Source organism: Pithys albifrons, chromosome 3 (assembly GCF_047495875.1).
Source record: "Pithys albifrons albifrons isolate INPA30051 chromosome 3, PitAlb_v1, whole genome shotgun sequence".
Classification (NCBI taxonomy): domain Eukaryota; kingdom Metazoa; phylum Chordata; class Aves; order Passeriformes; family Thamnophilidae; genus Pithys; species Pithys albifrons.
Window position 1 is genome coordinate 28,531,441 of NC_092460.1, and position 13,761 is coordinate 28,545,201.

A 13,761-nucleotide genomic window follows, 5' to 3' on the forward strand; every position below is an offset into this window, starting at 1 on the left:
GAAACGCTTTGCAATCCAAGGCTCTGCAGCTACCTCTGGTGACAGAGAATGAGTGGGGTAGCAAAATGGAAATGAGTGAGAGGATCAGAGCTGAAAAAAATGTATTTTATGATAAGAAAGCGAATGTTTTCCTACAATCTATTTTTGGCAAAATGTTCAGAAGTTCTGTTTTCATTCCACTGAAAAACAATAATTCATTTTAGAAACTTGAAGCTTGTTGTGAGACTAAATTACCATTTCCCAGCTAACTTTATTCCTAAGTCTTATCAGGTGAAATTTTTACCCACTTGCACTAGTAACATTGGGAATTCAGTATAAATTCACCTGATTTTATTATCTGGGATGTGAAGAGCAGGATAAAAGCTAAAGGTTAATTTTACTTGTTAGGAATAGGATTTCATTGTGTTAATGTGAATGGAGGCAAAGAAGAGGAGTCCCTTTCACAGGGGACAAAACTTTGCACACAACTCGCCTGCCCAAAGAAGGGTGAGAGTTCTGGACTGCAAGTAACATTCACAGTTACAGCTCTCTTAAATATGGAGAAACATATCTGCTAATTCTGATTCCAGTAAAAACTTCCTTTGCTTGCATCAGTGTGATTGTAAAGGGAACCATGTTTTGCTGCCTTGGTAGAGGACTGCCTGTCGACTGCTTTTGTTTTTGCCATGCCACAACTGTTGGAGAGGCAGTTGTTATGGGAGCAGATGTTATTCATCAGGCAGAGCTACAGGGCAGAGGCATTTCAAGGTAATATGACCTCCTGTATGAGAAATACCAGATCTTATTCTTGAACAAACAGCTCTTCTCTGTAAGCCCATGGGTGTTTGTGTGAGTTACACAATATGGCACTGACTCCCATGGGCTACTATAATTTATCCTTCTATACTAAGTGCATTCTTGCTAAACAGAGAATACCCAGAAAAGGCAAGGAATGTCTCTTGTGACCTGAAAGCCAACCAAGTTCCTTTCCTCAAATATATTTCAAAATATATATGACTTTGTGAAATGAAAACACTGTAATCACTACATAGAAAATGTCCACAGCCAAGAAATCCATATATAAAATAATTAATTGTTTTATATTTGATATATACTTGGGAAATAATTCCATTGAAGTTGTTTCTCCCTCTAAAGAAATCACAGTACTGAGAATTGTTCCCATCTTTTGACTCGACAACAATTTGGGACAGAACTGGAGGATTTGGTAGACAGTATGGTACATGTACTGTTGCCCTGATGTGAACACATCTATTTTATGCGGATGAATCCTCTACCAATCATTGTAATTTTAAATTTAAAATATATCTCTGACATCTGTGACAAAACAGACTATAGAATTGTTGTGTGTATTGGAAAAAGTGGCTGATACACCATGGCTGTCAAAGTTTGTTAGATGAATTCTTCCTCTGTATTGTGCATATTGACAAGGTAAATTTGGTAAGGATTTAATGTTTTCTTTGAATTCTCTGAAACCATATGAAGGTCAAGACATGAAAGAGGCAACAAATGAGCTGTACCTGAAAGTTATATTTGTGATTTAAATGGGATTACCCAGGAATCTCTGTGTATTTTCACTCTGAACACTTTTCAACATCCAACTCTCCACTAAAAGTAAGATATACTTTAATTTCCTCTCTTTGATCTAGTTCCTCTTCAGTCCAAAACTATGTAAAATGGCTTTAATTTTTGCTGTAGCAGTAATAGAGTTTTATTTTTTGTTCTGAAAGGATTTTTATCCTGAACAGCAATGATTTTGATTTTAAATTTCTTCCTGGCACCATTTAAATCCACAGTGTGAAAACAAGAGAGAAACATAATCCCAAAGCCTGTGAAAAATATCCAAGGTCCAATAGTCAGAATTCATTATGGACTTTAAGAGAAAATATAGGTATAGTTTAGGCTTTTGATAAAAATACATTTCAGAAAATTCCAAAGAACCTGAAGACTAAAATCTTCAACACATGGATTACCTTCTGCAATCCTTTTGAAACTAGAAACATCTTTGCAAAGTTTTAGTGTCTCAGTGTAGTTCTTTTTTTTTTTAATTTTCATGCACTTTTGTTTATCTCAATCAACAGATGTTCTACAAAAAGAATATTCTGTGGGCCTGCCAGAGTCGACTTTTCCCCATCTCATTGTGAAGGATACATAAGAGCAAAATGAACAATTTCTGCACATATCTTGAAACAACAAACAGATCAGAAAGAAAAGTACTCCCCCAAGAGCAGCAGGGGACTGTACACGAGTGGGTGTCAGTGCTGGCACCAACACTGCTGTCTCAGTGCTATTGTTAGGGTCTGAGAATTTGTACAGCTGTTTACTACATCTTAGTGCCATTCTTATAGTCTAAAAATCTCTCTAATTTCAGGAAATAACAACAACAGAAACGACAACAAAAGCAGCTTTTCCTCAAAAATCTGGATCAGTTGGTATTTCTAATATAATGATACTGTTGTCATTACTATTCTTATACTGATAGTCCCCCATTGGTATTAGGACACTTAATCTATTATCTTTCTGTTAGTATAGCTTTGGCCGCAGATATGTCTTTGTTTTTCAGGACCTGTTTAATCAAGAGAGAATTTCCATTCTGTCTTTAGGCAGCTGATATCATTACAAACTAAACCCTGCATCTTAATGCATTCGATAAACATGAAAAATATGCTTAACAGGAATGGTTTTATCTAACTGGTTTTGATCCACAGAAAGGAATTTTTACCTCCTGGACTAGAGAGGATACTTTCACTCATGTGTCTCCTTATTCTGGCTAGGATTATATATAAAACCATCTTGTTCCAAAACCACTTAGAAAATAGCCAAGTCTCTTGATAAAGTCAAGGATTTCCTCTCCTTTCTGGTAGAACCATATGATATAGTGTCCCATAAGATAAAAGTGACTGTGTACAATGGTCCATATAATGTCTTTGGAGTCCCACCTGCAATACTGTGCACCTCAGCTTGTCAGAAATGCTTATACACTAGAGGGAATTTTCAGAACGGCAATTGAAAGGCAGAGGGATTCACTACTATATTTCAGGCAACAAAAATAGTTAAGAATGCTCTTGCTGATTAAAGCTGAAACAGAATAGCATTTTTTCTGATGTGTTTTTTTTTTTTCATGTAAGACCAAAATAATTTTACAACACAGAAATCAGAGAAAAAAAAATTAGTCTACGGAGTATGAAAAGCAAAATGGAGCTCTTATTAAAGCATCTTACAGCTTCTCTACAGGGTTGAGTTAAATGGAGAGGATCTCCATCTAGAGGCACAGACAGGCAGCTACTGCATAAAACAGTCATTTCCAGAAAATTTAGATACTTACTTAGCTCCTAGGTGGAGGAACCACACATTTTATTGCAATTTACATTTTATTACAATTAATGAGCAGAGATATAATTTGATGAAAATCTGAAACCTTTACAGTTAAATAATCATATAGCAAGCAGTCTGAATGAAGAGGTACAGTTAGACTGGATCAGCCACTGCACAGAAACACACATTTCGGCCTCAGTTTATCCACTGCAACCAGCATTATTGAGTCATTACTCATTTGATCCAACTCAAAGTGTTGTTTCAGAGCACGTCGTAAATGGGTTAGAAGAGTAGCTGATGTCACCAAAAGGTAAAAAACTATGGACTAGGTCATGCCATGTAAACATTTCATCAGTGAACCTATACTGATTTCCACTTGCAGAGGTTACAGGGTAACTAGAAAACTGACAGATTTCAGAAAGCCACTTCTCTTTTCCTCCTTGTGCTACACCATTGTTGCTGGAAGTTGGCTGAAGCTCCTCACATCAGTCAATCCAAACAAGACAACTTTTATCTAACTATCTTCTTCAAGCATTTTACATAAAATACTCATATTGGAACTCAGACTAAAATTAAACTTAGCCATGGGAAAGGTTGCCTCAGCAAAAGAGTTATTTAAGTTTCTGTTTAGGTTGAATTGAAGATCATTAGATTCAGGGATATATTCTCTGAAGGAAGAGTGTGGTGAGAGTTAAGTGCTCCCTCTGCAGCCCAGCATGAATTGGAGGCAAAGCATTTCATTATCCTCATATCAGCTATCACGCCAGTGCTATTAAATAAAAAAACCTTATGAGAGCTACTCAAAGTCCCTGAGTGACAAGTGGTGAAGCTAGTGAAAGAGGACAGGGATCAGAAGGCAGACTGAAATCAACTAAGAATTAATTCTCACCTGAAGGCAATGCATAAGAGTAATGCATCTCTTATTTAAAACATGTACAGGTAGATCTAAAAAGTATCCTCTCAAAACAGAAGCAAACAAACAAATCAACAACCCTTAAACAAAACAAAATTACAAAAAATCCTCAAACAATCAACAACTAAACCTATAATATGTTTATTCCTGAAAAATATTATTTTTCTGCAAGAGCCTGAAGGAATCTTGCTCATTAAAAAAAATAACAGAGAACTACAATACAGTACAGGGAGAGTCTCTCAAAGAACCACTGATTAACCCCCTCAACCTGCCAGTGAGATCCAGAAAAGATGCTCTGATATTTCAGTGAATCTCTGCAAATCCCTCGAAGTCATGGAAGCCCTTTTGGGACCCTGAATAAACCCATGAAGACTCTCACTGTTCTTCAGAGATTTTGCAGCCTTCAGCAGGGCCTCTGACAGGAATATTAACAGGGTCCAAAGAGACTCTTGAAATTAAAGAAAATCTTTCTTTTCAGCTTGGTTGTAAATGGTGTTACCACGTTGTTTTTACCAGAGATTTTCTTATTCACTCAATTATGATCATGTATGATCAGATTCACTAGTGATATGTTTAGATGATTCTTGAACCTGTTTTGGAAAGTACCCCATTTCTTTACTCAGAAAATGCTTTTAAAATTCTTTTAAACCCATCAAGGTCAGTCTTACACGAAGTTCTCAAGAGCTTGGAAATCTAATCTGCTCTGCTTCTGTGTCCACTGATTTTGGGAATTTTTACACATCTTCTGTCTTAACAGCTTACCTGAGATGTAGATTAGAAGCACAGAAGAATGCTGACTCAGATATAAAAGAGAACGACTCCAATTCTTTGTAAGCATTTAAGCACATATTGAAGAGAAGTTCAAACTTGTTTCTGAGATGGCACCTAAAACTCTTTTGTGCCTGTCATGCTGTAGACTGCATTTGAGGCAGTGATAGTGAACTACTGAAAGAACTTATACCAGAAAGGAGTGACACCTAAATTCCAAATTCATAATCTATGTTTCCAAGTGCATTTTGCAGACTGAGAAATGTTTGAGAAAGATGAAAAGATGGTAAAATACCTAAAAAAATATTTATAAAAAAATTTAAAAATCTCAAATGAAGGGTTTGCTATAGCTAATTATAAGTATTTTGATCACAGCTATGAATGTTTACCATAGGTCTGCATGATGATCTCCCCTTTTGTGAACAGAGAACCTCAAAAATCACATTTTCCTTGCCAGTGAAAGGAAATATTTATTTATCAGTTTTTCATAAGTACTACATTATTATAGGTTCCCTAAGTCTCTGACTGTGCTGTCTTTTACTAAATGACTAGTCCCTACTTCAATTACACAGACTATAACTGCAGACTGTGTTTTGACTCCCCTACAGGTTTAAGAAATGTGTGTCTAAATCTGGCTCGGATGTATGGGATCAGATATTGGTCTCAACATGGGCAGCTAACCTTAACAAGGAAAACAACCTCAAGTTTGCATATGAATAATTCATCATGCCATTAAGAGAAGCCCCTATCCTATGTTAAAAAATAATTTCATGTTTTACAATGTGAACATAATAACTGGAAACTGAGGGACTTGTTTCTGCCCATGGAACTTCTGTAAAAGCAAATACTCTAAAGCTCTCTGCTCATTTTGATTTTTAAAGAAACAATGCATGAGTTGCTCACATCAAACTCTGACCTCTCTTGAATAATTGTAAAAATAAAGTAATGGGGACATTTGAAATACAAGGGCTAAACTGAATCACTTGAAGCCAAAACTATTAAAAGCCAGAGGGGCATTAACTAGTACAGCACAGAGAAGAACAGGCCATAAAGGTATGCATAGAACAGCACTTTGCAAACTGATCTTGTCACTTCAGTAATGAAGTCTGTATGATACAAAACTTCCACAGAATGATGGTGATGAATATACTTGATGTCCCTTACACATTCCATTCTAAGTCAAACATGATTTTTTAGTTAAAAGAGACAAACAGGTTGATTTTTAAATTCAGAGAGTGTGACATTATATTTTACCTCATGGGAATCTCTTTTATGCCATGGCAGAAGCACCACATCAGCTACAGCACAACTGTTTCTAAAATGACTTGATTTGCATGGAGTCAGTTCCTCTCTCCTTTCTGGTGCTGAGGATCTCAAACTCTTTTTATTAATGTCCTGAAATTCCACAATTATACTGTACATTACTTTTTCCTTTCTTTGGCAGGCTTATCTGTTATTGTCACCAAGCTTGCTGCTTCTGCTTCTATATTTCAGACCACCTTTCCACAGCAATAACGTCTACAGAGAAAAAGACTACTCATTAATACATTTTGTTTTCTTAGGTTTCACTTTGCTCTGTTCTTCTGCGGTTCACCCTGAATCAAAATCCATCTTTACATAACAACTTATTAAACTGGGACTTCATGGTAAAGGAAACACATGGAAAGTAAAATTAAATCTAGATAGGAATACTATGTAGTAACGTACCTAGGGAACAATCTTCTCCATCAATCTTCTGAGTCCCTGAAGTGTCATGTCTGAGACTAAATCCCCCCCACTGTGCCATGCAACAGCAGCAGAATCACTCAGCAGCGATTGCTGCATTGCAACGTGCCTTCTTAGAGCATAAACCTATTTGAAGAGCAGAAGTACATGCCTAAAGAAAGACATATAAGGATGTGTGGGGCAAAAGAAAAGAAAGTAATAAATGGGATGATACTAAGAGGGAGGAAATGGGGACAAGGCTGAGGTGTGGATGAAAAAGAAAAGAAGTTAATGATAAGAAAGCAAGAAAGAGTGACTGCAAGAGCATTTACAAGAACATTCACCTGGCTTTTCAAATTGTCACCCCTTAATGCCTGTTTTCAGTAGAAACTCCTCACTGGCTCCAGTTCCAATACCTGTCTGTATTACCCCATGACAGCACAAAGAGAGGTTGACTAACATTCTTTATGCCTTGCACATTGAAAAATACTGTGGAAATGTCAAAGTGACTTGAAGTTCTGAAATTTCACCTCCAAGAGTCATTCAAACATTTAATTTCTTAAATCTATTGCCATTCACTGAGATTTGGCCTCCATAACCTCTTTAAAGAAGAAGATCAAAATGACTCCTTTTCTTTTTTGTAATCAAGAATTCCAGTATTTAATATTTGTATAGAGATGATTTTTCCCCAGTATATTGGTTTTGTTGTTTTCTGTGCCATTATCCATGCTGTGGACATGAACTTATATCCTCCTTTTCCTATCATTCATTTCTTGCTCAGTTCTACAGCAAAGCCATGACCTTGGGTCTGATACCATTAACAATCAATTCCACTAAGGGTCTGTCCCCAAAAAGCATGAGATTCTGATAAGCAAGCAGGATTCATATTTTTATCTCCAGATAAAGCTGACATTTATCATAGAGTTTCCATATTTCTGCTTATCATCCCTGAGGGTGAGTATAATGTTCAAAAACACAATGGAAAACAATTACCTCTAGTAAGCAGCTAAAGGAAACTGTGACTTAATTTGAAGAACCCCTGGAGTGGGGTGCCTTGGCTGAACAGGCAGAGGCACAGCACAGCGCTGTGGAACAGCCACAGCTGTGCATGAAGTCACAATGCAGGGATTTCAGTTGCCTTGGTATCTCTTTCCTCTTCTCTTGGTTCTATTACTAAGTGCTGTCTTAGCATCTCCTCTCCTTAACAATGACTTTTTTTCCCTCAGATATTTGCAGCAGCTCTGCTTTAGGGCCTGGTCTGTAACCTATAGGCTTGGAACAGACTTATGTCACTCTGCTCACTTATTGATTTCCCTTTTCATTTTTCCTTGCTGCCCAGTGTAACACCTGTAACCCTTCAGCCTCTCTGCTCTTTCTTATCTTGTTCACCAACTCTCTGCTGTTCAGATCAGTCTTCTGGCTATCCTTTTTCTTTAGGTGTTGTTTTTCTCATCTTCTGGTCTAACAGTTATTCCCTTTGCTGGTAGTGCTCAGCTCCCATTTCTCTGAGCAATTTAAACACCACAAAGAAAAGAAAGATTCCTGTAATGTCAAATAAACATCCTAAGGGGTCTAGGAGGAAGTGTTTGCACAGTGTGATGCTGCCCTCCCACCAGAGATTAATATGAGGTGAGGCTGATCACTGCCTGTACTAGTCAGGTTACAGAATTCGTCCTAAACTTCAACAGCTTTTCTATGAAGTTTGTAAGAAACTGATACATCATTACTGACTCTTCCAAAATCATGAGACACAATTTTTCTCCCTGTTGGAGAATTATCTGTGGGACAGAATATCTTTTATACAATATCCTTTATGTAAGAGAAGTAATGAATATTGGTTTGGATGAGAATGCAGAAGAACCATGACTGGAGAATCAGGAGATAACTAATTAGGACTGAAGTATTCTGCCAATCTGTGTGTTTGATTATGTAGTCAATCAGATCTATCTGAGCAGAAATTGTTTTAGAAAGTGATGTTTTGTGTGGTTAGTTTTAGGGGATGACCTTACAACAGCGGAAAAGTGGCAGTAGTGTATTTTTAACAATGAGAAATTGTCCAGTAGTAACAGAGCAATAGCTGAGTTAAGTGGAACAGGTAACATTACCTAATTTATGTACATATAAAAAACAATTCTGTACTTATAATGAACAATTATATTATACACAGAATGTATGTGTCTGTTCAATTATTTCCTTATTAGCTATTTACAACAACACAGTTACTGTGTACAGTGAAAGTGAGAAAACCCAAGTGGTAAGGTAGACCTGGATGGGAGGAGATTTTTCCGTGCTGAAGTTTATGGTTCTCTGCAGCTCTCAGAGTTTGAGACCGAACAAAAAACCTTAGTAACCCCATGGTGATCTGCAGATGTCATGTACTCCAGTCATATATGCCTTGATACTGTTTGAGAAATCTATGGCTCAAAGGCGCATTTCACAGCTCCTTGCTCTCAGTCACTCACACTATAAGCCTGACTTCAAAGGGACATCTGAAAGGAAATGTTTGGAGAGAAAATAAAAAGAAAAAAAAAGGGATTGTCTGCTTGTCCCTTTTCTTTTTTTTTTTTTTCTTCCTGTTCATGATATAACAGGCTTAAGATGCTTTGGTATAACTGCTTCTCAGTGGGTTATTTTTTGCTTCTTACTTTACAAAAAACACAAAAAGAAACTGGCAGTGAGGAAGAAAACAGCTGTGTGATCCCAATCCAGATGCTTTCATCTTAGAGGGGGCTTGTAAAAGAGCAGGCAAGTGACTTTCCATCTCTAAGCAGGTTCATTGTGTTGAACTGGAATGATGTCCAGAATACTGACTCTCATAATTTTTCATATTAGAACTTAAAGCAGTAGCACATGCTAAAGCATATACTGCTCCCTACTGCAGATCCAGTCAGAGTAAACAAGGAAAATCTCTGAGGGCTGGTGGTGCCCTTTCAGGCTCCAGGCAAATCACTGAGATGACATTTTCTCTTGTTGCTCAGTGCAAATGAGGTTCAGTTCCAAATTCAGGACTTTTTAAGACTTTAAACATATCCATAACATCAATGTCCTCCACATCCATGAAGTCCTGAATGTCTTCCATGAAGTTTCTACGGCGTTGTTTAGGAGGGTGTTTTTGTTTGTTTCTGTTTGTGGGTTGGGGTTTTATTTGCTGTTGTTTTCTGTTGGTTAGGTTTTGTTTCAGTCTGTGATGTACAATGCAATCACAATGAATGAAGCACTGAACAACACTGAATAATTAAAATGCGGACTTTCTTGTTTGTAGAGACATAGTGGAAGGATTTACATTCAGGTTAATGTTTAACCTCTTAATCTTTCTAATGTTATGGTTGGAAAATGCCCTTTAAATTTAATTATCAACTTTTGTACATTTACCACTTTGCAAATGAGCATTTTAAGATGTCATTTCACTTTACAGAGGTATGTAATAAATTTGTATCCACTCATAATGATGCTTGTCATCTTCACCAAATGCTACCCAACCCAACCCAGAACTGACTGCAACATTTATTTTCTTCCTAAACATCTAAGGTTTACTTATCTCAGACTGTGTAATTAAAGGGAACGTGTGCTTTCTCCTTTACCACACCATATTTTAGAAGCATTCCAAATCTTAATAGATTATGCTTTTACATCTGAATGAAGAGTCTTTTAGTAACCCAAGTAGTAAAAATCTCAATCACTAATTGGGGATGGGTGACACTGTCCTAACAAGAGACTTATTCCAGAAAATGGTCTAAATTTTTAAAGTTTTGAAAAATAGCAATAAATCTCAGGAGGTAACTTATTATAGATTCTACATAAGATGCAGGTCTATCAGGTTTATCTATACTTTCATATCAATTTCTCAAATGTTTGGAAGATCAGGCAATGATTTTTGATTTTCTTTTAATGGAGGATGCTGTGGGGGTCTGTTGTTTTTGAAAACTCTTGCCACTGTGACTGTCTAGTGCAACAGAAAGTTGAAAACTCTGTTACTTTAACTGTATGGTAAGGAAGGGCTCTGTAGGAATAGATGGCAAAGATATATTCATCAACACAGTGTCCAATGGTATCCAACACTGTCTCATAACTTCAGCTAACACAATCCAGGCTGACCACTATCATCAGCGGGGTGATCACTGGACAATTACAGCACAATTAGGTCAAAAAACCCTGGATATTTTCCCGCTTCCTATACTCCTGCACACAGGAATAAGAGGGTCCCTGGGGACTCTATGCTGAGACAGAAAGTGGAGTGGAAATATCACTGCTTCTTTTCCATCAATCATCTTACTTATGCTTCTAAGACCTAACACAATGGATGTCTCAGCTATCCACATAGGCTGGAAATAAGCAAGGGACAAAAGAAGATAAGGGTTGTGAAAAAATACAGGACAATTCCTCACGTACATCTTACACAGAAGTGTATTAATTCTTTCTTTCATTATCTCCAAGGTAGGTATCGCAAAGGCAAAATCAATTTAGACCAAAGACAACATATTTGCATTACATCACCTTTGCAAAGAAGATCAAACATCCAAAAGATGGTATTCACAAAACATGATTATAGCTGATAAGAAGAAAAATGTGTTTTCTAGCTAATCCTGTTGAATCTTGTGATTTACAGAATTCATATCCCATACTTCTGCACAATCTGTTTATAACTGAACATAGCAACACAGTTCATAGCTATTTTCAACTACAGGTACAGATTAAGAGAATGGAACTCTTCCACCTTTTCTGGGAGAATCTCTTCTTGCTGCTTTGTAGTCTTCACAGGTGAAGGGGTTTGTTGTTCTTCATCAGTGCACTGGTTTAGTGCTCCAGACAGTGAGAATCTGATGCAATTTGCAGAGTCAATATGACTTAAACTCCCACGTAAATACACATGTACTTCAAACACAAACAGAAATTTGAGTTTCAGGCATTCTAGTAAATTTGTCAGGAACCTGCTGCACATGATCTGTGATACCTTCTGTTCTTTCAATACTGGGAAGCAGTGTGATGTTTGAGAATAAGTAAATGGTAAGTAAATGGTGGTGCAGCCTGTTCTGATATTGGGCTGAGAATAAAGATAATGAATTGAAAAGAGGAAAAGCACATTGTGCTTCTGCAGTCAGAAAGTGGTTCAATCTACCATGTTTGTTAGGGTCAGTATAAAAATAAAGCTTATGTAGTAAATATGCATGAATGAGCCAAAACATTTGGGGTTGCGAGGCTTTATACAGGAATTGAAAAAGACATTTGAAATTTTTCTTTTTTTTTCTGAAAAGGAAGTTCATGAAATTTTTTTGAGACTTAAGAGAAAAATGACAAAGATAGTATATTAATGATAGGGAATACCAAGTAGTTTAGTGCTTTACTTTAGATATAAAAAATTGTTAGGATCCTCACATATGACTTTAATAAGTTTCTGAGTGAGTTTCAGTTGGGATTGTTTCTGGAGCAGCCAAGCACTGCCCAGCACAGCAGAGTCCTTACCCTGTCTGAAAGCTTGTGCCACAACCAAGTTATTGGTTTGGGAATAATGGTGTTTAAAACAGACAAATTATAAAATCATGATAAAGATATATGGAGAGATCTTCTGGTCACCAAAACAGCTGCAAATTCCCTCAAATTAAATTTAATTACAGTTTTTAAAGGCATCCATTACTTGTTGATTGAGCCTTTTTAGCAGATTAGACTTTTTTTACACTTACACTTGGGTTATTACTAATGTTGGGCAACAGTTACTTTCCAAGATGTCCCTCACTTTCTATTTACACTGTAGCAAATATATCATCTTCACAGAAGAGACAATTTTAAACAGGCACCTGAGAGGAACTTTCATTATAACCCAACCAGCAGAGCCAGCACACCATATCTGCTACTTTGAGAATATTTAGAAGACACTTGTGTACCTTTTCTCTTTCAGGATACATATAGGAAGACTGTGAACAAAAACCAAATGCATCCCAGTGTCAGATATCTCTGGAATCTGCTCTTTCGCACAGTGGAAAAGTTCTTTTGTGCATTGCATATCTGATCCTACTCCGCGCAGCTGACACCATGTAATTCAGTATTGTCCCCTCTATTTTAAGGAATAGAGTTGGTGTTTTCCGTCCTTCCTTTGTCTTAAAACCTGGATGCTTTTTCCTTTTGTGTTTTCTTGGTTATTTCCTTTTGTCCTCTTATATTAATTCAAGGAGCTGTTATATCACCAAGAGTGACAGCAGCTACTCCAGAAAACATAAACGTTTGCTAGAGCTAATAGCTATTCAGGGAAACATTTTTCCTGCTTCATTATAATGGATCTGTTCTGAAACAGATAGAAGATCAAAATTTCATAATGCCTGCAAAGCATAATCTCTCTTAATATGTGTATGTATGGAATACATATTTATGCTCTATTGCAGTTTTGCTATTTCCTGTCCTTTTTGTCCTTTACTAATATATTTCTCAAAATGGTTGATCTGAATTGCATTTTTTCTCCTTATCTGTCTTTTCATGGTGTACATAAGGGGTTTGGACAGAACTGTGAATATTAGACAAAGGTCAATAAATCCAATATAATCAAAATTATATGTGCTAATCAACTGTAACTGGTGTTTCTGTCAGAAAGTGCACACCCGTGGAATGTGCAGTGTCTTCTATGTCTCTTCCTCTGTATTGTTTGGTTTTGAGATTCACAGGATTAATCTGAGCTCCCTCTGCAACTAACAGAGCTATCTATTAATGACAAAAACATACAGATGATATTTGCTTGTGTTAGATTTGCTTTATCTGCTCTGCAAACATTCTACTTATGTGCAGGTTTATATTCTTAAGAATTAAATATCAGGCTTCTCATGAAAACAACAATAACTGGGAGGATATTAGAGAGTGTTCAGGAGGTGAGTTGTGAAATTCCACACATCAGCATCGGCCCTGGAAGCCTGACTTGGAGAGTGCTGAGAACAGGGGTCTACTGTATAAGATGCATTACTCATAGAAACTCCAATTTCAGAGTCTGAAATCTCATGGTAAATTGCACTGAAAAAAAAAATCAATAGGTCAAAAGCTCTGTGTATGCCAATGGCAAACCTTCTGTTGCTTTTTGTAGGTTC